The 26,453-nt window shown below is 38.4% G+C and overlaps 1 protein-coding gene across 1 annotated transcript in view; it reads left to right on the top strand.

Annotated features, from left to right (window-relative positions):
- The window catches only part of GPR158 (G protein-coupled receptor 158), a 186,663-nt gene that overhangs the window by 15,648 nt on the left and 144,562 nt on the right, over nt 1-26,453 (top strand). The window lies entirely within an intron of this gene.

The raw sequence follows: 26,453 nt of genomic DNA, 5'->3' as shown, positions 1-26,453 counted from the left end.
TTTCGGAATTATTGATGGTAAAACAGAAGCAAAATTATTGTGAAGAGATAGCAATTACAGGGAAAAAGATTACCAATGAAATAATGTATGAGGTTCTGCTTTGCAAGTCAAACAAATATTTTGTGCTCAAAATCAAAATAGAATTTTAATGTCAGTGTCACTTTTGCTTGGACAACTTTGCAAAATGTAGTAGAAGTAGCTGGAATGCTAATGTTAATTATTCAGAAAAACATGGTCATTTGATAGAGTGATACAGAATAACAGGCAGAATTGGATACTGTAATTCCTTCTTAGTAGAAATGCCAACATTTTGACAGAGCTGACTAAAATGTTTGTGCTCAGCTCCTTCCTGCTTCCCCTTTCTTCTGAAGGTCTGTGTCTGGTTCCATCTGTCAGCAAATCATGGATCCTTCGGCCTGGTCTGTCATATGTGTTCAATGAAACTTTTAAACAAAATACATTTTGATTTTTCTTTTCATTCTCCTGTGTAAAGGTGATTTCAAAGGCACCCATTTGTTTTCTGTGAGAGTAGGTACCCTGTGCACTTCTGTACTTTTGGAAAGGACAGCTAAAATGTAGGGGAAATTGACATTTGTCTACCAGAAGTCAGGAGATGTTTGCCTAATTTTTTGTAAAATGCCAATTTATCAAAGCCAAGTCTAAATTTAGAAAAACAGTTGGTTTTGATGAATTCAGCTGCTAACATTTTTGAGCAAGAAGAACTCAGAATTTTTGTAAACATTTTTTTGTATTTTTCTCTTTGATTTTTTTCATGAAATAAACTTGAAATGCAAAATCAAGTCTTTGATAAAGACTAATTTAAGACTAAATATTTCTGCAAGTGAAAAAATGTATTTCTCTGCCAAGTACTTTTTGACTTCTGAATTGAAGGGAATACTTTTTAAATCACTCCCGTTTCTTCCTAGAAGAAAATACTGTTTCCCATGTGATCTGGTAAATGTTTTTTTTTTTAATAAATTCTAGTTATCCCAAATGTGATAATATACTTTGGCAAGTGCTCCTCCTTCTCCTAACGTCTTATAAGCAAAATATGTCAGCAGAGGGGTGGGATTGTAAACTGCATCTCTGCAACCAAGAATAAAAGGGAAAAAATCCAGTCCTAGGTCTCTTGTGGCTTAGCCTCAGTTGGCAGCTGAGTCCCAAGCAGTCATTCCTTCATTTCCCCTGCCCCACTGCCATGGGGTGGAGAACTGGGGAAAAAAGATAAAGCTGGTGGGTTGAGATAAGAGCAGTTTAATAATAGAAACAAAGCAATATAGTAATAATAATGATAATAAAATGTACTATTACTATAATGATGGGGAAAAAAAAAGGAAAATTAAACCTGAGAACAACCTGTGATGCACAATATCCCCTGCTGACCCACGCCTGTCCTGTCCTCCAGCAGCAAGTGGCCCCTCCTGCCCAACTCATCCCAGCTTATATCCATGCCACCAGGCAGGATATTCCATGGTGTGGGATATCCCTTTGGCCAGCCCAGGTCAGCTGTCCTGGCTCTGCTTGCTTCTTGTGCAGAGCATTGGAAACTGGAAAACCCTTGACTTAATGCAGGCATTGCTTAGCCTGTACCAGCTACTGAGCAGAAACTGCCACAGCTGAACCCCAGAGAAGGTCCCATGTGCTGCTTTCCATACTTGTTTCATTGGAACCCACTGTGCAGAATAAGGGTAACTTACATAATTGTGCAACCATATTTCCCACACAGTTTTGGTTGTAAATGCTAATGAAATCATATTCCCTGTGCTCTCTCTTATCTACCTAGGAGCAGTTAAACAAATACCTGCTGATGGTTGAATGCTCTGCCCCCATTTACAAAGTCTGTCTCCAGCAGGGTAGGAAGAGAATGGAGATCTCTGGATTTCCAGTTCTGCTCTAGTTAGACCCTCCTTGCTCACTTCAATTTTGTCAGGTGACTTGAGTATTTACTGCAGCATAGCCTCTGTGCAGCGTGTTTGATAAGCCTTTGCCATAGTGAATTTCTGATTTGGCTCTGAAAGTGTTTACTTCATAGCCCATATCATGTGGCCAGGCCACCAATACCACCAAACCAAAGGTATAAAGCTCAATATTTCAGAATATTTAAAAATTTTGCAAATACAGCTCCCTTCTTTCTTAATGCTGTGAAAATAGAGAGTGACTTTATACAAGAATGGGAGGAAAAGACCAAAGTTGTGGATTAATCAAAATGCTATTATAGTGGCTAAAATCTACTAGACACATGCAGACAAATTCTACTTTCTATGCTGTTCTGAAGTGTTTGTTTTCTAAATAAAAATCAATTGAAATGAGGGAGATGAAGGTGCATGGAAACATATGGTAAGCCAGTGGTCTGTATGTGCTAGACAGAAAAAAGGGAAGGCATGGATGGGATCCAACTTCTTCCAGAAAATAGAGACTGTTGTTGAAAGTACTGTATTGCCTCCACATAGTCTGGCACAGCAGTGTTAGGAGATGATGCTAACTGGCACTGGGATTTGTCTTTGGAAGGTCATCAAGAACAACCTGATTGTGATGGGATAGTTATAGTGTTAGTCCTTGCTTGGAAAAAAACCCAGTGTCAGGTTGAGTGATTTAGGAATATTATGATTCAAATATACAAAATGCTGAGACATACTAATCTTCCTTAAACTTCCATTTGTCCTTAGATTTAGGTGTTCCTTAGGATTGATGAATCTTAAATATCTTGCTTTATGTATGATGCCCTCAAGTACAAAAACCAGAAAAAAAACCCAAGCACTAAGAACTTTGAATTCCCCATTTTTAATTTAACAACTTAAATTTCTAATATGTAGTGGATTTTTTTCTGATTTGTTCTCTTTTTGTGGGCAGTACACATGCATCCCTGATTTTGTAGCAGCCTAGATGAACAAGAGTGCCCTTCTTAAACCACAGGGTAACTGGACACTGCTCAACCTAATTAAGCAGGAAGTTAGGTGATACTTAACACAGGAAAGCCAAATTGCAGCCATGGCTAAAGTCTATTTCAGTTGTTATGCTTTTCTCCTTTCTTTTTATAACTGGATCAGCCCAAAAGAGGCTGATGGCCAGGTGGCTTTTGTGAGAGAGCTGCATTTTGCTTCCTGCCTTCTACTTTGACTCCCAAATAGGCAATGGCTTCCCCCAAAGCTATTGGGCAAGATATTTGGATTCTCTGGGGCTGCAACAAATATGACAGGTAATATCTGCAGAGTTAGAAATAATTAAGTTGGGTAGATCATAAAACGCTGCAGACAAGTCTGAAATTTACAAACACAAAAAGTGTAGTTACTCAGTAACAAATGCAAAGTACTTTCATTGTACAGGCAGTGCTGTATAATGTACAGTCAAGGCAGGTAATGGGAGTAAGAAAACATGCGCTTTTACCCTGTTTGAAACCCTTAAAGACTTTTACTGTATTGGATTTCTTCTCCATAAATGCTGACAGCAGCTGCTGGCGCTTTTCGTAACAGCTTTAGAGTCCTTGTGGAGCCACCAGCAATAATGTCGAGGCTGAGGAGCATGCGAAGAAATCAGCTGGTGTGGCCCCCTGAGCTCGGCCGGGTCCTTCCAGCCAGCAGCGTCAGTCTGTGAGCATGGCAGCAGACTCCACACTGCTCCCCTGGCCTTAATGAGCCTGCCAACAGCTTGCAGTGTGAGGCAGGCTCAGCTGACATCCCTTTGGGTTTCGACAGTATTCCACAAATGACAGCGTGCAAAAATATCTGGAGGAAATGAGGGAAGCAGAGTAAACAAGAAGGCTGCAGTGCTGTCTGTGTACTGTGGCTGCATATCCCTGTTTGTAGAAGGATGCATAGGCCTACTGTGTGTTTATTTATTGTGCACAAACACAAAATCAGTTGAGAAGGCAAAACAAATGAGTAGTGCAGCCAAAATCTTTTTTCCATTGTTTAGCAAAACATTTTGGTCCATCATATTTTATGATACTGTATGCAAGGTTACAAGCAGCTGAACAAGGGGGAGGTGGGGACTGGTTAAAAATAGAATTGTAATGGGACTGGGTTGGGAGGGGGTGGGGGGAACCCAATGCTTTCCAGGTTTTTCAAGCAAGTGCTTTTCAGTGCCCTTGTCAGACTGGGAAAAGGCTATTAATGTGCACAGTCTGTGGGAGGGGAACTGTGGCAAGAGATTAGCATCTGAAGTCATAACCCACTGGGTCATAGTGTCATTGATTTTACTTTTTACTTGCATGTATTTTCTGTCCTATCCATTAGGGAAAGTGCAGTCAGAATTAGAAGAATTTGAAATCAAAGCTGTTTGGTGATTCAGTCTGAGTGAATGGGTTTATGGACTATAGTTAGCTTCTAATTTGGAAATAATAATCATTCTTGAAGCTCCAGATTGCATTCAACACAGGATCAGAGCAGAGAACATGTCAGGATATATTTTGTCTTAGAATAACATCATTAGTGGTAGAAAACAAATACTAAATGCTATGTCAAACCCTGGGCTGAAGGGGGAAACTAAGGCAGAAAGTGCAGGGGTTCACTTCAGTGTGCAGGTAAAGAAAACATAGCCAGCACGTCTTGGATTCAGAAGCAGACATGTTCTCTCCAAACAGCTCAGGGTATTTGAAGAGCATGCAGTAGACACAAAAAATCATTTTGGATGCTATTTTAAAAATAACTTTTGCATCATCTGCATTCATGGGAAAAGTCCCCTTATGACAGTAAACCAGATCTAATCTGGCACTCCCCCAGACACTGTTACATAAAATAAGGTGGAGTTTTGTTGGAGTTCTCAGTGATAAACAAGGTGCTGTGAAAACCAGCTTTCAGTTTAGGAAAGAGCCAGGTTGCTTAGCTACAGCATCTTTGCTTTAAAGACAAAAAATTTAAATGAGTCTGTGTTTTTCAGGAGCTAATCTTGGTTATCGATGTTTTCTTCAAAGAAGAAAACCTTTGCAAAAATTCCTTTCATCTTAGCTAGCAGTCTTAACTTGAGCATTTAAATTCATCTGGGTCAGTTCTATTTGTTTTGTTTTTCCTTCCCCCAAAGTTAAAACATGAAAAGGGGTAAGTGGTTGGCTGAATGATGTTGTCTGTCAAACTAAAATAGCTGGGAGATTTTTTGGTTTATATTGCATGTGACAGGTGATGTAGCATTACATCAGTTTCCAGTTCTTTCAGATCTGTGACTGCAATTTTTGGATCTTTCTCTGCTAAACAGAGACGTTCAGATGATCCTGTCAGGCAATGCTGATTAGTTGTGCTGGTGCTTCTTCCTGTTGTGTTTGGGAAGGGAAGAGGTGAGGCCCAGAATTTTAGTTGGCTGGTGGAACATGAGCAAAATATACGTGGTGGGAGCAAAGGGGAAGTTGCAGAGAGGGGGATGAATGCAGGGAAGGGAGAGGTTGAAAAGAGAGGAGAGAGGTTGAAAAACTGTGGCTGGGGCAAGAGAAGGAAGATCAGGGTGTATTGGGAGGCACAAAAAGCCTTGCAGGGAGGAGCGTGGGGACTGGAGCCAAGCTGCACCATCCTCATGGCAGGCTGGCTGTGAATTGCCTTTCCCAGAGTGAAAGGGCAGAAGCTGTAGCAAACCCAGGCATAAACAGAGCACAGCTTCATTCAGAGTCCTCATTTGTTATCACCTGTCCAGAGGCCTGTACAATGTCTGAAAAATGTCTCTAGTAGCATTAAGCACAATTAGATATATGCAATTAGATAAATGTGCAGCATTTTGGTTTCAAAGCATCTGGTCCAGTCTGTGAGAGATTTGACAGGCTTGTCTTATGAGGTGACACAAAGACTATTACCCCCATTTTACAGCTGGCCCACAGGCAAAATTATTATCTCTAAACTGATAGACTGGAATTGAAGAGTGGTCTCCAGGTGTGTGAATTACCTTCTCCAGAATTTGATTTCTGCAGAGAGGTGTGCCAAGCATGTGAGCTGATATGGGCTCCAACCAGGGCTCAGGCTGGATCATCTTCAGAGTGGGGGTTGGGGATGCATCACAGCATGTACCCATACCATGCTCCAGATATTCCAGCAAGACTTAAGCATCCTGATATATTTTTGAAACCTATATCTGATGAGCTTCATAGTTTTCTTGACTTGTGATAGAATTTTGGTCAAAAATTAAATCACCCGAACTCCTCTTAGATAAACACACTGTTGCTGTCACTGCAAAGGACACAGCTTCCTATGAACTGTGCAGACTCTGTTCTTGAGTTAACTATCAGTTTACTCAGGTAATATACTGCAGAGGGTTTTTTCATAGTTAAAATAGGAAAATTCTGCTCATACATACATACATACTGCAGTTAATTTTTTCTTTGAAAAAACTAGGGGTTTTTTTTAAAGCCTTGAGAAAGTTAAGCAATAGAAAAAACTTGTCTGTGTTACTTTTATCAACTGCAGTAACTGTTTTTCCTGCTTTTTTCATAGTTCATCATACCTACACAAGAGGCAAGTTTAATTAGCCTAGAGAATAAAGGTCATTTGTTTTTCTATAAAAAATTAAAGCTATCTTGAAAACATATTAAAGCTCTCATGAAGAAAAACTGGAGACAATAGCTGCTGAATCTTTATATTCAAAACAATGTACTGAATCATAGTAATAACCTTAATGGAAAAAAACTGATTTAGCTTTATTTCTAAGCACAATTTTATAACACTAGACATTCAAATACAGTCACTTTTGTTGGTGACTTCTGTTAAGAGGTAAATGCTTTTTTGCAAATGAAAAATGACTGCTTTTGGGTTATCTATGCTTTTGTTTAAATCTCAGTAATTTGTATGACTTTTTATTCTGGTTTACATTTGTAAACTGATGGCTATCAAGGGCTGGTGTCCTGGAGTTTTCTTAGTCTTTACTAACCTTGGAATCATCTTTTGTGTTTCTTTAATACTTTTTTGTCCATTGCTGTTTGAGATTATGAATGTACTAAGCGTCAGTACTAATATGGGAATGCAGAATATTTGATTTTGGATCTTCAGGTTTTTGAGTATTACTACTTTTTTGTGTTTTGACTATTTTGTAAGCTGAGTTTCATCTTACTGCATTTCTTTATTGTTCATCTATAAGGATATTATTCTTTTTTTTATCACTGAAAAAGTAGTGAAAAGAAACATACTTCTTCCAAGCATCCTATGTATATAAAATTCCTAAGATAAGTAAGATATTTGTCTTTGATTATTCCTTAACTTATAAAAGATGGTCAGGGAAAGTAGATTCTGCTTAGAGACCAATCAGACAATGTTTGTTATATTTTGCTATTTTCTTCTTGCTGCAGGATCAGAATCCCTCTGAAGTTAAATTTGGTCCCCAGATTTACCACAGCTATTCTCAAGGCAACCAGTTTCATTTACTTGCATGAAATAGGTGGTAGGATTTGCTTACTGAACTCTACTCTTTTTGTCAGAATGTAATAGCTACTTTTTTTTCATCACCAATTCCTTCTAAACTTTTTAATAATTTTTCATCTTTCAATTATGGTTGGCTAGGGAAAAGAAGTATTCATGAAGAGGTATAACCATGCATTCTAATTTAAGCAAAGTGAATCCCATATAGCCACCATAACCAGTTATAGTCTTACTGTTACGTTTTAAAATTAAACTAACTCAGTTGCCTTGACCTGAGAAACAAATTGAACTTTCTCTATAGCTAATAAACTGAAATATTTGCAACCCTTAAATATTTTTGTATGTTTTTATGTTAACGTGTATTTACAGCTAACCTGTGTATGTGTGCACATGTATGAACATCATATAAATGTGTGCGGCTGAACATCCATGGATACATTTACTTGGAGCTGTGAATTCCTCGGTCCTTTGCATAGAGGCATCCTGCCAGAGCAGCTTTGTGCTGAGATGTTAGAGAGGCTGGGGCGGGACACTGGTCCTTGTTTTGCACCTCACCCCATGCACCAGCGCAGGCTGCAGGGCTGAGCAGCTGGGAAGCAGCTTTGTGCAAAAGGTTCAGGGTGTCCTGGTGGGCACCACATTGACCGTGAGCCAGCAGGGTGCTCTTGCAAGGCTTGCTCAGCCTCTGGGGCTGTGTTAGGCAGAGCTTTGCCAGCTGGTCAAGGCCTCCTCTGCAGGGCTGTGCCCACTTCTGGGCTCCTCAGTTCAGGAGACATAGGTACTCTGCAGGGAGTTCAGCCAAGGGCCACCACAGTCATCCGGTGTTTGGTGCACCTCTTGAATGAGGAGAGGCTGAGCAAGCTGGGACTGTACAGCGTAGAGAAGAGAAGTTTTGGGTGTTTTCTCTATGTAAAGGAGAGGCAGACTCTTCTCAGGGATAGTCAGTGACAAGGCAAGAGGTAGGGCTTCAGACTGAAGCAGTAAAAAACCCCTTTTTTGATTACACTGTGAGGGTAGTCAGGCAGCAGAGCAGGTTGTCCCTGGATGTGATGGAGTGACCACCATTGGTGATGTTCAGAATGTGTGGGGCCCTGGGCAACCTGGTTTAGCTGGGCCTGCTCTGAGTAGAAATTGGGAATGGATGATTTTCAGAGGTGCCTTCCAGGCTCAGCTTCTGTGTGATTCTGTGGTCAGCTGCTTTTTCATCCTTTGTAGATTCATTTTTCCTGTCTGATTTAGTCCAGAAAACATGGCATCCCTTCTGAGCTTTGCATTTCCACTCTGCTTTATTTATACTTGTGTCAAGACTCTCTTCCCTTGCCAGCTGCTTTTGCTAACCACTTTTTTCTGTTAAACTTCTAATAAGTGTGTGAAGATGTGCATGTAAGTTTTTTGAGAAATCATTTGCTTTAGACACTTTTTCTATAACAAGCTCAACATTTCTTTCTTCTACTACAATAGAAGAAAGGGAATCAATATATCCAGATTCTTATTTTCTTAGATAATAGCTGTAAGCATCTCAACTTACTTTGAAAACTTCTCTGATATTGATTTAGTAGAGATAACATTAAATTTTGGAATATGCTGACTTGCTGCTTCTGCAAGGTTTTAAATATTTTTATCCCTTCATATATTATCTAAGTATCTAATGGTTAAATCTTTGAGTGGATGGAAGATCTAAAATATAGATTTGGTGGTGCATTTAATTGGACTACAAATGCTGCATTATAAATTGGGAGTTTTCCAAATAGACTACAAGGTATAGAATACTGTCCTAGAATTAGAGGATTCCGAGGGCTGTTTAGTAAATTGTTCTAGGTTCTTTTGAAATTAAGACATTCTGATACTTGTTTTGATACTGAAATGCAGTGAAGCAACATGGGCAGTGCATTTTCCTGAATGAACATTTTTAATAAGTGCAATTTTGAAATATGAAAACATGTATTTCAGGTAGCTTCTCTTGGAAATTGTATGATTTGAAAGGCTGGTAAAACTTGATTAAAAATGTGCATTAATCTTAATCCTTTTTTATGGGGAGGAAGTGTAAAAAGGACACTTGGAGAGGGTCCTGCTCTATGATCATGGCAGATGGCTTTGTGATACATATTGAGCATTTCTAGAAACCTATCTACCAGTCAAAGCCTCACCAAATGTACGTCTTTTTTTTTTCCTCTTGAAAAGTTTAGAAACTTTTGATACCATTTGTCCAGTTCCATCACTAATCATATCTATCTTATGCCGTTGGATATTCATGGTGTTATTTTAGCTCAGCCAAAGCATCTTATCTCTTTTCCAAGAAAGGAAGTGAAAGAAAGCAGCACTCCAGAACTTGTAAACTTCTACCAGCCATGATAAGACATCATTACCTTCCGATATATACGGGACGTGGCACAAATTGATTTTAAGCATGTGAGAGCAAATATTTGCTCTGTAGAGCTTAAAGTCTGTAATTCACGTTGTTCCACTGCCCTTCGAAGTAAATACACTGGCTGAAGGAGGCATTTCTTTGCTGCTTAGTTATACAAAATTTTTATATGGAAAACTAATATATGATGCTTGTTTAAAAGAAATGGCTAAATAAAATGCTGCTGTCATCCTGATATGAATATTTGGGAATATTTTTATGAAGAATGGTGAGACTGATTTTTTTCTTGGTAGTAGAATGAGTTTTAATTTTTAAATTTGAGTTTTTTCTGTAATAATGATTGCTTTCTAGGGGACCACTTTATTGCTACATAGACTGTGAATAAAAAGCAATTCTCATGAAGTATTATTCAGTGAGCTACTTAAGGAAGAAATATTTTTTCATGTTTAATGCACATTTCAGCTATGTTTCATTTCCATAGGTGATTGAGTGTTGCTTTTAATTATGCATAAGTGGATTATTCTAGCTGCTTTCTAACATTGTTTTTAAAAAATGGTACATTATAGCAGTCATTTTTGTTACAAGTGTAATCTAGAAATATTTTCTTTGGTGATTACATGATGATATGGAGAGACATTTTGCATCTTTGTCATACTGCAGCAGATTTAAGTGTTTTCCCTATTTGTGTATCTTTGTTGTAACACTGCTAAATGGTGAAAATGTTGAAATACGTGTAATAGGTGAGATGTGTCAACTTTGAAGTCCTTACTTCTCACTGGATTTTCCATAGGCTTTACATTAACTGTGTTTGAATTTGTATGTGTGTAACACAAGAAATGACTGCCGTGGGTCACAGAGGTGGGAAGGAAAAGGAAGTTGGTGTGGGTGGGAAGCACTGTGTACATCACTGAGGCCACACGAGCTGTCCCCATAAACTGGGGCCACAACCTTCAAAGCCCTGTCCAGGAAAGAGTAATGAAGAAGAGGAGGGCTTGAAAAGCATGAATTCCATACAACAGCTGTGCACTCACCTTTTTAGTTAGAATTACATGAAAGGGTAACATTATAGTAAGGAAAGAATACCATTGTAAACTCACTTGTCCATTGTAAACATCAAGCATTTGGCAGTGCTCTTGCTCTGCTCCATTTGTTTTCTCCAAAGATATAAACACTGTTACAAAGCACAGTCCTTGTGTTTTGAGAGGTTTTTTTTCCCCCCTATTATTTCTTGCCTTGGTTAAGTCCCAAATAATTTTGGGTTGCAGGTGTGAGAATGTTTGTAATTATCCATTCAGATAGTCCATAGCTGTATGACTTTATAGCAGTAGCTTTACATTAGGAATTGGTCTTTCAGTCTGTAGCCTGCAGACACTTCTCACTAATATAATGTGAATCCTTGTTGATGCTGAAGAACAGAGGCAGTAATCTGTGATCTTGGCAGGGAGGAGTAGAGCTGCTGACCTGTTGTGTTGGCCCTCAGAACTCCAGTTGTGCTTTGTTCTGTGACCAGCATTTTTGAGTGCATCCCCTGTAGAAAGACATTTTAGATCCTGGAGAGAGAATGAAGGCAGGTGGGATATGTTCTTCCCTCTTGCAGCAAAGGCTAATCATTCAGGGGATCATTCTCTCTATCGACTTTCCAGGTACTATTGATCTTCATGTTCAGTTTAACCATCAGTACAAGCAACATGCTCTTAGTAAATACAGTTCTGTGGACATGATCCAAATTGTTAAGATCAGTCTGGTTTCTGGCAGACCTTCATTCTGACTTCTGGAGTACTCTTGTGCAGGTTAAAAGGAGTCTTCTTCTGCTTCCTCTTTTTAAAAGGATGTTACCAGTTTTTTTTTTTTGCATTTTGATGTAGTGTCATAACTGGGACAATCAGACTCTTTTCTTTTTACCTTCTCCCCCTATCAAATCCCACACCACATGTTGCCTTTTTGGAAAAAAACAACCCCAAACAGCTGTATAAATTTTTCTTAAGTCTGCAGTCTTTTTTTAATTTGTAGTCTCAGCTTAGCTTTGGGTTTAGGTTGAATTCCTTGTTTTGGGCAGTATGCAGATGTAAATGCTGCTGCCTATGTGCAACTCTGCCTTGAATCTGGTTTTGCTTTTTCCTCTCTAGATTGACTACCCACTGAAAGGCTTTGGAGTTGCAGCTTTTCTAAGATTATTTATTTTGCCTTGATGGCTCTGAGTGCAAATATGTAGCGTTGCTGGGGATATTTGCGTTGTTAGCCAGAAAAATCAAGTACAAATAAGGCCCAACTTCTTCTCTCTGTTGTGTTTAAATGCAGACCAGATACCTTCCTGGAAAACCCTTGTTAGCCATTCCCATGCCACTGAAATCCAGACAGAGATATTTTATTTGAATCCATATGGTCTGTTATTGTAGGTGGTCATATTATATCATCTAACACTTGCTTTGTCTTAAAATATACAATGAAGTCTCAGAAATGATGAATGATTTTATCATAGGTATCTTTGGTCCTGTGCTCCTCCTGGGGAGCTCCACTGAACTGGTCACATTTCCTGAAAATAGTCTGTAAGAAGAAAAACAGCAGCTAGATTTTGGATGCCTGCCTGAGAATGGCAGTTTGGCTTTTACAGAGGAAATGCTGCAGACATGAACTGAGTGAATCTTCGTCAGGACAGATTAAAGAAACATCCCAGCTTTTTAAAAGCAGCTTGTACAGTTTGCTCATTCACCTCAAGTCACCATGGCCATCTGTAAGGAAAAAGTTCAGACTCAGAACAGTGAGCATTAGACTAAATTTTCTTTTTTGCTATTTTTCCCTACTTGTAGGAGGTAGGTTCTGTCTTAAACTACTATTAGCATTGATGCTGTGAGAGTTGACTCAAGAAACTGTGCTCTGAGTGACAGAAAAAGGTTATGTATTGGAAGATTGGTGAGCTGTCAAAACACCTGAAGATATTTAAATTGCTTCAAAAGTGACTGCCAGGTACAACGTCATTTTTAAAGTACTGTCCTTATTCAAGAATTAAGTTAATGGCATACTTTTCAGGGACAGAGGCTGACAGGGTAGTTCAACTACTGGTAGCTGTATTCATAAATATTTTCACTGAAGTCATGAGAAAGGGCAGTTATTTTCCAAGGTCCCTATCCCTTTTCCTCGGCTTGAGTACTGTATACTTGGTTACCTTATCTAGTCTGATTTACAATTGCTTTTAGAAGCACTTTACTTTGGTGACAATAAATTTGTCTGGATTCCTTATGTCTGTAATGTAAAACCCATCACACTATTTCCTAGTAAAAGTGGGCTTTTTAGGCAAGAGTTCTTAATATTTGTTTCCACAGCTTCACAGAACTAGAGCAACTCTGGCACATTACAAAATACACTCTCATTATCGTTTCTCCTGAAGAAACAGTGCCAGGGGCCCTTCCTGTGAAGATTAGATTGTGCCTCAACATTCAGGACCATCAGAACTGAAATCTCAGGTAATGGCAGTCTGACAGTGATGAACAATTCTTTGGGAGAAAGAGGAATAGATAAAACGACTATTTTAAAGGTGTGCTGAAAAAACCCCTCATTTTGGAATGTACATTGAAGGGTTTGATGCCCCGTTTGTCAATACACCCAAGCAAATTCTGACAGAGAAACCATGTACTATTGCATTGTACAACACAGCTCAGGGTCTTCTAGGTGACAATGAGAAGATCCTCTCTTAAGGAAAATCAACCCTAGAACTCAAAATTTACAGTAGTAAGTAAAAGGTGCTTTCATATATAGAAGTAGTGAGGGAAAGAGATTCGCTTAAAAAAATAGTATAATGGAAGGTAAATGATAGGAGCCTTTTACTTCTAGATTATTTGAGAGAGCATATAGTGATGATATTAACTAAATAAATCAGATGGGGAAAAAAAGCCATTTTATTAAGTTTCAAATAGGAAAACTGATAAAAATTCAATTGTATTAATGTAATTGTTTTTATTAAGATAAATGAACCATTTTTATTCAGTAGAGCACTCTGTAGAAAGTTATTACACACAGGTTCGAACCAACTTACATTTTAGACTAAATTTAGACTTGTATATCAATCTCTATCAGGCAGCATTTTTTATTGGTGATTCCCTGGGTTTAATTTTAATTTTAGGTTAGCTAGAATGAAAGTAATGCTGAAATTGTCCTGTAATAAGACTTTTTTTACCCAATAAATATAGTTCTGCCATTACAGGAGACAAGAATTCCTGAGCAATTTTCAGATAAAGCAGAAAATAAGTTGTTCCCATTGCAATGCTGATGAGCACCTGTAAAGTTAGTTTGTCCACACATAATCTCAGGGTTTTCAACTCTGCCACGTGCCTACACTCTAAAATCCTTCATGGAAGTCACTATAACAGCCTGGGCAGGCCAGGCAGCCCAGCTCAGCTGCTGGACCAAACCTTCTGAGTCTGGTGTACTGACTTCAAGCACTATTTGTAGGACCACAGATATTTGTCAACTGATAGCTTATGTTTTGGGATGAAATGAGGGGGAAAATATGCTATGGTTGAAGAGTTATGTCTTAGTTTACCTCTTTGTCACTGATGTTTGGCTGTAATTTTTTATGACAGCAGAGTAGCTTCAGTTAAGAAGCAGAAAATTCCTTCTCTACTGCAAAATGTCCTAGCAGAAATTTAGTGCAGAGAAGCCACAGAGGAAGTGTGTCTTTTGGTTTTGAGGTGAATGTCATCCTTTCAAGGGTAGTTTAAAACATTAAAAAAGGAAAAAAGAGAAATAAAAAAGATGGGCAGTACCATGTGCACCTGCACAGGTAAAGTCAAAAGAAGCTGGTCTGGTCGGATGTTTAACTTTTCCTCATTGGAAGATGCAGCCCTTGACTTCAGTTTAGGACTGAACCTTTCACTACAGAACTCTGTTGTTCAAATGATTGAACATTATCAAACAGCCTTTTAATTCATAAAATAGTGACAAAGACATTTGAAAGGATTTAGAAGTTTCCAGAGCTTTCTAAAAACACTTGGAGAGAAATTGCTGTATTAAAAGTTCACAAAAGTATGTGTTGTTTATGGGTAAAAAGACCCTAAACTTGTTAAAGTAACCCCTCTGAAATACCTTTGTTCTTCTTTCCCCTGTACAAATTTTCTCTGCCATCTGAGCACAAATGGACCCTTGCCTGCCACCTCCTGCCTGAGTGCTTGAGCTTCACTCATTCAGTCAGGCACAGGTGCCCTGTGATTGGTATCTTCCCGGGGGAAAATCACCTGTGCTATTTTACAGGCATGCCTACAACCCCTGGGAGTTCATTAGTATTCTATAGCATCCTGTGGCCTTGCAAAGGGAAGGAGTTTCTGAGGACTTTCTTGGAAGAAGGTGGGAAAACCATTATGTTTTGGTTTTGCTCTGCCTGAGAAGTCAAATTTGATCAAATAACTCCATTATGCAAACAAGTAGTGGATGCATTATTCATCTCTGTCGCTCCCATTTCATGCATTTTGTATATGATCTATTTCCTTCCATTTAATGAAGAAGATAAAACCCCCTTGGTCTGCACTAAGTAGCTCTTTTTTTCTTCTTTTCCCCCCCATCTTTTTATTATTACAATGTTCTTGCCAGTGCTGTGTGGTAAGAATGTCAAGTCAGGGTCAGGGTCAGTTTACCCAGAGTGAAAAGGGTGGACCTACTTTTAATTCAGAACTCCAGCAGCGGATTTGTTTTACTGCTGCAGTCAGTAATGGATGCATAATTGCATGCCTGGATGGAATGAGAAACACTTGATTTGAGAATTAGGCATTCTGAGAAAGAACCCAGCTAAATTTCTTTGTGGCAGCAAGCATATCTTGCAGCTTGTTTCACACTTCACTCCTACCTTGATGGGAGGAAGAATATTCTACCATGAAGATTAATACTGAGAGGACTGATAAAGGGTTACATTTTCACCTTGCTTACCCAGGGTTTACTTGAATGTGACTGCACAGATTCTAAGGAACTGCTGCTGAGTTAGGCTGTGAGTTCATCACCAAGTCTTATGTTCCTGGCATGTGTAAGGTGATTAGTTCCCCCAAAAGTTTCAAAACATGACTCAAAGATTTTTTAAATCATCGCTTCTTCCCTTCCTTGCTGTTTTATATTTACACCTACTACCTAATTTCAGTGTTCATGATTTTTTTGCATATTTTCTACACTCTAACTTCTACCCATCCAAACTCAAGATCTCAAAATTAGTCTGTGCTCTGGCTTCTTTATATGAGAAAAAAATCAGGTTTATGTTTGTCCAGCCATATTACTGTATTGTATAGATACCAAGGGTTGAATTCAGAAATAAGAATTAAATTCATTTATTCACCTGAAACTAAGTTACTTTGTCTTTAAGGAATTTGAAGAGCATTTTTCTCTGAGGCTCTGTGTGTGTTACTGCTAAAATTAGGGAGAAAGATTTCCTGAACTTTTTTCATATCCAGGTCTATTGCAGGACCAAACTTAAGAATAATTTGAACAATTCAGTGTTGTTTAACACTGAGTATTAACTGCAGGTATGTGTCTTAACATTTTCCAGTCCAGTGTTTTAATGTTCCAGGTGTTGTTTTGAACTTGCTTTTCCCAAGTATTTTTATGCACTTCACCTACAGTATTTGTCAATTAATCACTAGGCAGCAGTAAAGAAAGGTAAGCAAACTAATATGTACTTGTAGTCTGTGAAGAGGCCACCAGGGCTTACCCTGTATGCTGACTGTACCAAGATGGAATTTTTATTTGTGAACCATTACTATAATTAAAATACTTTATTTTTTTTAAAGTTTGTGTATCCCCACCAGAAAATGAGAAAAGGAGGTCAGAAAGCATAACAATAAATACACAAACTGTTTTTGGAAGCAGAGCTCAGCTCTTAGGGCCTTTGAAAGTTCAGTTCCTTTGTGACAGATAGGTGCTGAGCAGTCTATATTTTTCTTTCTATGAGTGTAGTAAAAAATTAAGGAATTGATTTTCTTGGGGATATAATTACAATTATCTCTGTTGTCTTTAGTGGCTGTAGGGTAGTAAGCCCTTAATGACCTTATTTTAAAAAATCCCACCATGTTACGAAGCAAGGCTTGACAGCCTTGTTTCAGTATAACAGTGCAAACAACAGTAGGAGAAGCAGCAATAAAGGAGGTAACAATGAGGTTGGCTTTCACCCTCAAATGAAGACTGACCTTGAATCTTTTCTCAGATTAGTTCAAAGGTCAGACCTCTGCTGCCCAGAGAGGTTGTGGATATCCCATCCCTGGAAATGCCCAAGGCCAGGTTGAATGAGGCCCTGAGAAGCCTGGTCTAGTGAAAGTGTCCCTGCCTTTGGCAGCGGGGTGGGAACAAGGTGATCTTCCAGGTTCCTTCCAGCCCAAAGCCATTTTATGATTCCATGATGAGGAACACATTAGGAACAGGATAGAAGGACTTAAACCTCAATGCTATTGAAATGCCACCTTAATTTTCAGCACAAGCTTAGGTGCATTCCTAATATGAAGTCTGGCTTGGGAGTGACTGAAGAAGTGAGTTCAGCACACTGTAAAACTTGCCTTCAATAAGAAAAGTATACAAGAGCATCTCTTTGGATTTGTGGGCTGCCCATCTTTGTAGTGAATTTTTTATATGCCTTCAGGAGCAGACTTGTAATACTGACAAGGTTTGTTTGATAGGAAAAGAGATTTTCACACTTCAGTAAAGATAGAATTGACAAAAGTTCGTCCATAAGACAACTTTCATCTGCCTAGACCAGTTAGCAGTGGTAGTGAAGAAAGATAGGTAATATGGAATTTGGGGCAGTTTACACCAATTCACACAGCTCTTTGTGCTGCCTTAGGTTAGGTATAGGCAGCTGAGTTGTTCCTGGTCATGCTGAAGATATGATTTTCTGTGTTGCATAAATACATACAGGACACCACATTGTAGAAGGACTTTTAGCAGAACAAGGCCATGCTATTCTCCTGTGGGAATTGGACAAGCCTGGCCTGCAGATTACAGAGTTACTTTGAAGACCATGTACTGTCCTCAAATGGATACAACAAGGAATAATGAGCATTGTGCCAAGACAAGACCAGATGCCAAGCACGTTGTGGGAACTGCTAATTTGGCACACCTTAGCTGAAGATGCTTATAGCGTGACAACCTATCAGTAATTAACATGCATGTATGAATTTAGCTACTTAACCAATGAGCATTAAGCATTTAGTGGCATGAGACAGTGTATAGAGAAGGATAAATATGCCAGAGTTGCTTAATAAAGTGAGAACAGCATGTAGCCACATTGGTGTGATTGGTGTTACTCGGCTGACTCTCCTATCCCTTTTCACTACATCTTGTAAGTAATGTCCAAAAAGTATGAACAATATCAAGAGGAAAAAACCTGAGGAAAATACCACAGTGGATGGCATAGCCTTGTCCATGGTAATCAAATGGATTTGTCAGCATTTGTCTCAGTAATTGAACACTAAGTGATTTAATTATGTTTGACAGACACAAAGCAAGGCATTTTTATTTGAAGACTGATAAAGGCACACAAAGAATGCTGCAAGTGCTTATATATCATCTAGTGAGCTTGGGGAAGCTCACTCCTCAGGGAAGGAAAACCATGTTTAGAGTTTGTTTCATGGTGGGGACATGGAGGAAATCAGAGATGGGTTGAGCCCTGTGGCTCTCATTTGCTATCAACTGAGATTCTTTTCAGTCTTTCTTCTATGGCAAAAATTATATCCTCCCTACTGAGTAAAAGTCACATTTTTTGACTTGTCAGCATTGTCATAGTAGTAGAACTGATTATTAGGTTTAATAGAACAGAAAGAAATACTAGAATTTTCTTACTGATGTGGGGCACTGTCTCTATCATTGCTTGGTAGAAATATGGAAAATATGAAATATGGAAAGCTTTTTATGTAGTCAGAATGATGTGTAAATTGTATCACAGCTTTGTTGTTAGAAGCATGATGAATACAAATTTAATGAAACAAAGGACAATTTCCATTGCAGTTTCTGAGAAAAATGCTGATTGCCCTGCTCTACCTTAGTTACACCTCAATTCACAGGCTAATGGGTATAGCAAGGTGATATTAGAAAAAAGTGATGTTTAATATAAGACTTGCAGAATGTAGGAATCCTGATTTCTTTGTTACACAAGATAATGTATATTTTAAAACATCAGTTTTTATTTAATGAGAAATTGTTGAAAGCTGTTTTCAAGCTTTTTTTTTCTTCTATCCTTCCACCTTCAGTCTTGCATCTTGGCAGTTTTCAGGTTTCTTGAAATATAGAAACATTTCAGGCTGAACAGTACTTTTTGTAGGGTCTGGTATTAATTGATTCCAAGGGATTCCTTGCTGAAAATGGAAAGAAGAATATTTACTGGTGGTTAGCACAGATAAGATCTATTGCCCTCTGCATCCACAGCTTGTCCTCATTAAGATCAGTTGGCTTGCCATTGGATAAAGATTAATTTTTCATTAAGGCTTCATAAAGGCAAGAAAAATATTTAGTTTTATGAGTGTCTTTTTGGCTTCTAAAATAATTTATTTCTATTTTTTTAATGAATACTGATGCTGATTTATTTCTTTGGAGGAATTATTGTTATTGTCACCCTAGTCACAGCTAGCCTTACTTATCATGGACATTAAAAACAGACTTATATTTTTAAGTCAAAAACCCCTAAGGGATTCTGTTATCCATTTTTACAGATGGAATAGCCATATTCCATCAGTCTACTGTTACTTTTATTTCAGATTGTTTTTCTCTTGCTCTCAGGAAAGTTTTCATGGTTGTGTTCACTGTATTATTGCAATAGACTGCAGCTGCTCTTTCACAGTCTCCTACCTTTGCAGGACACGAAGACTGTAAGTATTTCAAGGTGAAACAAACAGAAATCAAAGGCACTAACTGAATTACTGAGAGAATTAAAAATCATGGAGTGGTAGCAGGCATAGGGACTGAACAAGAAGCATTCTCATGTTATTACTGAAGAGAGTACCCCAGGCTTTTTTTGCTACATCTTTTGTGAAACAGTTCAGTGCAGTCTTTTCCTGAGAAAAGAAGCCAAAACCCAAACCCCACTTCTGCAGCACAGCTTCACAGAATCACAGAACATGCTGAGTTGGAAGGGACCTGCAAGGATCATTGAGTCCAACTTTTCCAGCAAGGAATCCCTTGGAATCAGCTAATACCAGACCTTGCAAAAAGTACTATTCAGCCTAAAATGCTTCTATATTTAAAGAAACCTGAAGACTGCCAAGATGTGAGACTGAAGGTAGAAGGATAAAAGAAAAGATAAAAGAAAAGGCTTGAAAATAGCTGCCAATAATTTCTCATTAAATAAAGGGACCCAAGAGTCTTACCATGTTCCTGAGAGGAAAATCCCCTTTTGTTTTTAGATTTCAATTGGAAAATGAACTGTTTGGTGGCATGGTAGGTTTTTCAGCTAAAAGAAGTCTCGCATTCTGTATCTCCTTTATTGTTGGCTAACTTGTGCTGTCAATACTTGGAAATCAAATGAAGTTTGCTTTGTTTGTGAAAATGTGTTTAAATCTAAACTAGTCAGCCTTTTTTTATCATGAAGTAAGTCTTCCTGAAAAGCCCATTTTCTCGTGTTCAGCTCATTTTTATGGGTCTTTCTCTGGATTTATTCTAGTGTGTACCACTGATCTGTCACAAAATGTATACACCAAGAATGGGCACACATCCCAGAATGTGCTTCACCATGGCTGGATTCAGAGATGATGTCATATCCCTACTTCACTATTTGATATTTTTTGTGGCATTATAATCAAAGATTATGTTATCTATTAGTACTTCAGGTGACTGGAATGTTTGCCTTTTGGGTTTTTTACATATTTTCCCTTAAAAGTGGTTCAAAACATTTGAAAGAGAAAATTTTAAAAATTGATTGCTATCCTTGAATGGAGCCTTTAGTGAAATAGGATGTAGTTTTCATAAGTTCTCTATGCATTGATATTTTAACTCAGCTTTTTTCTTCTCTTGAGAAATTAGAATATGAATTGCTGCAAATATTGTGTTTGTATATCTGTAACTGATATGAAAAAGTAAAATAAATGGAAATTTGAAGTGAACTGCACTTTCAGATCCATAATGTTCCCGTATGCAGCTAGGATGCTTTCCTGAGCAGGTGGAACCTGCTTGAACCACCTGTGATTATTTTTTGATTGGCCTGTCACTGGTATGTCTATTACATTTTGCAGCACTTAAGAAGTATCACTTAAAATAACAGGTGGCATAATACCAAATTATTTTACTTAAGATTCTTCTGAGGCAATATTCAACAATATAAGTTGCCTAGGTATCCCTTTTCCTTAAAACTTTCCAAATACACTTAATTCAGATTGAACTGGACGTTGTCAGCTACAATGTGTTACTCAGTCACTGTGCAAGTGCTTCATGTCATGTGTATTGAAGTGAATCTTGGATAAATTACCTGAAATCAATGAAGCTGCCCTCATGCACTGAATTTTGAAACTTGGGAATGAGAGGAACCACTGGTTTTGTATCACTTCAGTTAAAAAATTTCATTTGTCTGTACGGCACGTTTGCAATTACTCATTTAGTTTCAATAAGGTTTCTGTAAAGGTACTTGGTCATGGTTGAATTTCTTAAGAGTCATCTGTTACCAATTACAGGAGGAAAGAGGTTGTTTCAAAAGTCTCTAGCTGGCAAAAGTAATAAACTTATTTACATTTTGAGCTTATGTAACTTCAATTTCTAATAATTGAAATGACTCAGAACATTTTGTTGGATAAAGGCAACCACTAATAGAAGTCTGTCTGGCAGAAAAGTATTTTTGAAAATAATTGATTGCTACTTTATTTTTTAATAAATTAGATTATCATTATCTCCCAGCCTTTAACTCATTCCTGTAGCAGTTTTTGACTTCTTTTATTTGTCCTTATCTTTTCTGATACTTGGATGCTAAGACAAGATGCTACCTTTTAATTATGGCTTCATGAATGCCACAATATGATATTAATGTTGTCTCTTCACTCTTGCAATATTCCCATCTTGATATATGTCAGGGTTAACTCTACTGTGATAGCAGTCAAGAGTAATTGGTGGTGGTTTTTGATCACTGATTTCTAATCATCCAGAAGTCCTTCAGTGTTTTCTTTTGCTGATTTCAAGTTCAGCAGTCAGCAGATTCCTGTGGATTCTCTGAAGGCCTGAACTTCAGTCATGTTCTGTGTAACTGCTTTCTCTGACACTCTTTCATCTGTTTTAGCTCCTTCAGGTATAAAACTCAGATTGCATGCTCTGTGAACCTCCTTAACTGGCTATGAAATTCCTATTTTTCCTATGTAGTCTTGGTAGCACTTTTTCTTGATTATGCCTTCCTTTTAGACAGTGGTTTTCCAAGTTTGACTCTACATTTCCTAGAACATCAGGAGGAATTACCTGTATGCTCCTCTCTTGTGACAGCTTTTTTATATTAACTACTTTTTTATTTACAGCTAGGGGAAGAAGGTGACTGAATTTATTAATTCAAATTAGATATCCTCAGTATATACTGAGTTGCCTATCCAAGTCCAATTTTCATTTAAATATCAGAAGACTTGAATAATGCTACCCAGACTGCTGGCCCTGGATTTCTTGCTTCTAGGAGTTAATGCTCGTTGTTCTTCACAGCTCAAGAATTTTGAGTCATCATTTTGGGTAAAATTTTGTCCTGCTCATCAAGGTGGGAAATGTTTGCAGAAGTTTCTGTAGCAGAAGGGCAGTGTGGCCTATTGGACAGGTACTCCTTCCTTTGTAGTTTCAGCAGTGGCCTGGCAGCACCAGCAACCACAGCACAGATGAAGCTTCATATCTGTGGTAGCTACAGGTCTAGACATCCCTGTCTGACTAGGGCAGTTCTGAAAACAGAATATCCTGGCATCCTAATGGAGATGGTCAGGATGGTTTTGTGCTGTTTCTCAGGGCATGAGATTTTCTTTCTGCAAACTACCCCCCCTCCTCTCCCTCCAGCTGCAGCTGTAGGAATTCAGTGGTTTCTGGGGCTTGAATGTGAAATGTAATCACTGCATTGGGTTATGGAACCTGACACAGAACAGGTCCCTGTCACATTTACTAAGTAGCCATAAGGATACAGGGAAAAAATTTATGAAGATTGTAAACAGGAAAATAAAAAGCACATGTGTTTAGTAACAGAATAAATGACTTTGTATTTCTAAGGTTGTTGATTGAATGTTTGAATTGCCTCTGAATATTAGCTGTTGCTGCTCATTATAAATCTTTCTTGACAAAACTGATTATTGCATGTTCTGTGGCCTTTTAAAATTGACAGCATTTAATCTTGAAGACCTACAGATTAATAAGGTCCAGCCAAATGAATGAGTCACTAAAGAGATGCAGCATCCTGTTCCTGTCTGCTCTGTGGCCATATTATCACCCTTCTGTGTTAGAGACACCCATACACACTTTTTCTTTGGTCAGTCTTGTGGAGCATAGAGATCACTGTAAGTGGACAATTAAGGATCAGCTGAGGGAACAATTCACTGGCTGGTTAGGACTAAATATTTTCTAATTACTTTTCTAGATATCTTGGCCCACACTCCAAACAGAGTAGTTGGATCTCCATTATCCTGGAGATGCTGACCTGCTTCTGCCCTGGGCTACTTTTGTCATCCAAATGCTTCTCTCTCTCCTCTGTGATACAGTTAAATATTTCCAAAAGGCTAACCTGGGGGTTCAAAATAAATCTTGTCATAAACATAAATTGAAAACTATATGAAAAATGGTGAATCGCTTACAGTCTGTAGAGTTAGGACAGTTCTTCATCCCAATATAACTGTTGGCCTGGGAGAAGCAGATCTGCCTCTGTTAGCACAGAAAGGGTAGATCTATGATCTTCAAAAATATTCTCAGCTTTTTCAACCAAGTGCTGAGAGTTTATTAATGTATAGTGTAAACTTTATTTTGCTTTTAATTAGCGACCATTGCCTATGTAGAACCAGCATTTGCTGAAAAATGGATGTTTTCTAAGGCTGTATTTTTTGGTTATATCTGGAAACTTGCTCATTGATATTTTTAGCCTTTTCTTGTCTCTGCACATTTCTGATTTTTGCTCTATTTTCTTGCCTGTGTCTGCACAGTTTTGTTATTTCCTGCTGGCTAATGGCTTCTAGTAGGAATGGTTGCTGCTATAGTAATGGGTTTTGATAGGCACATTTCAAAACTTCAGGAAAGCAAATATGACCTGCTTAGGCTGTCTCTAACGTAACAGAAGAAAGATAACTCTGTAGAACAAATGAAGGCCTTTGGTCTTATGAAATTTTGTTTTCCTAGAGCTGATACTTTGCTGTGCTGAGAACAGCAAAACCACTATTTTTTATTAATATTCATGTCTGTGATTTCTCTGTGAAAATTGACATACACAAAATCCTTCAAGGCTGATCAGAGTTCAGTGCTGACTTGACTGGGGTAAAAAGTCTTAGTTCCTCACCCCTGCTTGGTACAGTACATCTTGTGGGGGAAAAAATAGTTTTCTTCTGCTTCCAGCTGCATTATAAAAAATTGTGAATTGCCCCTCCCTGTTCACTTGCTTGGGTCTGTCATTTTGAAAGCATCAATAATACCTCTAGTGAAGCAGGATTTTGCCAAGCTGAAGAGTGAAAACACTGCTTGGAATACATGTCTGGTATGGTAAACACCAGCAGAACCCACTGGATAATGTTTGAAAAGAAGAATGCACAATTTGTCATCAAGCATCATTCCCAAATTTAATCAGCTACCAAAAAAATAAACAGACAATAATTGAAACTAAATCAAATGGGAGTAAAATCAGAATGAAAAATCTAAAGTTGTTCTTGTTATGAATGTCTGGTTCTTTTTAGTATTTAAGCATTAAATTGAATTTCATGTTGATGAAACACATAGTGTGAGATGCTTATGAAATGAACAGCCAACTGAGATGGTGAGTAAATAGGAAAGGGAAGAGATTTTGGATTCCCTGGTGAACATGTCTCTGTTCTTGTTTTGTATTAGTCAAAACAGCACAATTTTTCATTAGACAGATAGAGTGTTGAAAACTGTCTTGTCTTGGGAATGTCTGATTTTGAGTGAGGACTGTCTTTAAAACAGTGGATGTGAAAGGGCATGGCTCTGTGTGTGTATATGTGTGTACATAACAGAGCTGTTGAAGATTAGCATTTTATTTTGAGAAACAGTTGTTTAAAGAAAGATTAACAGAAAAGGATATTTATTCCTTTCTCCAAATAACAAAACAGAAAAATGCAAAAACATTAAAATTTAAAACATGATATGCAGCAAAATCAAAATGAAGCTTTATTTTTAAAATAGGTGAATATCTCTTAAGTTCAGAGATTTTTTAAAAACAGTTCTGTACAATATGGACTGGGTGTGTACAGGGAATTTTATGTGTGGTGTGCAAGAAGTGCAGGGCTGCACTCTTTGTTGGAATGGGGGAGGAATGCTTGTGGTGGCTGACATCTGCCTCCAAGCCCCAAGTGTGCTCTTCCCCAAGTGTGCTGTTCCCCAAGTGTGCCATCAGACTGTGCCTTTCCTGGGCTCTCAGGTACAGGTCAGCTCTGCTCCCTGTGTATTCATAGCAGTGGTTACTTTTAAGCAGAATCCACTGTCTGTGTCCCAGGATGATATGACATTAGTGGATGCCTGTGGTGACAAAAAGCTCTGCAATTTTTCTTCTTGTTGTAGGGTGGTTATTTTCTCATTACTTTCAGCTCCCTTCCTTGGGATTAGCTCTATATTAGTTAAATTTTCTTAGTCCATGCTTATTGACCCTCACATATTTATTTAATTGCCTGCCATGTTCACCTGAGAAATGCAGTTAGAAGGAGGCTTCTTGTGAAAATATGTTGAGCATTTCTGTTTGTCCTGGGAATATTCTTTCAGCATTTATGTAAAATTTTCGTTAAGTGGCTGGATATAAATACACACTGGAGCATGCACATAACTCCTTGGAATGGAAGAAATTTTGTTGATTAGTCTGTTAAGTGTATATATTGTTGCCTCCAATCACTCCCAAGGAGGCTGAGAGACCCAGAAACAATTCAGGTTCCTCTCTGGCTATGACACTTGTGACAGTGCCTTGACCTTCTTACAAGGGCCAGGCAGGCAGAGCCCTGCAATCTCTGCTACTGACTACAGTCACAACCACCAGCTTTAATGGTTTGCTGCAGCCTTTTGGATACAGCTCTGTCCCAGGGAAGAGAGGTCTGTTTCTTCAGGTTGTTAGGAGAACACCATCCTTCATTGCCCTTCTCTTCCAACACTTGGTTTATTATTGTATGCAGTAAAAATCTGTCTTACTTTTTTTGGTCCTTCCCCCACAAGCAGAGAATAAGTACCACGGATACTTTCTCTTTCCATAACAGTGGCACTCTGGGAAGGAAGATACCAAAGGCATCAAGCAGGTGGCAAAAAGAAGAGAGGGTTCCTTTGCTTGCTGAATAGTTCTGCACTGAAATTCCTTGAGAGGGAGCATTGTGGAGGCTAAAAGTTCATATATGTTCAAAAAATGTCTGGACACATGAAGGGAAGCTGAATCAAATGGGGAATAAATCAAATGGGGGTTATGAAATTCAGTAATGTGGCCTCTTCCCCCTGAGCTGGCAGTTGGGAGAATGTTGTAGAGGATATCACTGTATATTAATCCAGACCTTATGGGCTTTCCTACGTTTCCTCCTAGCCATGGGACCAGACTGGTTGCTAAGTGTATTGCTGGTCTGATGTAATGTGGCTGTCCTGTCCTCTTGACAATTTTCTTTAAAGAATGCTCATAATAACACCAG

Source organism: Camarhynchus parvulus, chromosome 2, assembly GCF_901933205.1.
Source record: "Camarhynchus parvulus chromosome 2, STF_HiC, whole genome shotgun sequence".
NCBI lineage: Eukaryota > Metazoa > Chordata > Aves > Passeriformes > Thraupidae > Camarhynchus > Camarhynchus parvulus.
The sequence above is the reverse complement of the archived record's forward strand: the minus strand, read 5'-3'. Positions and strand labels throughout refer to the sequence as shown.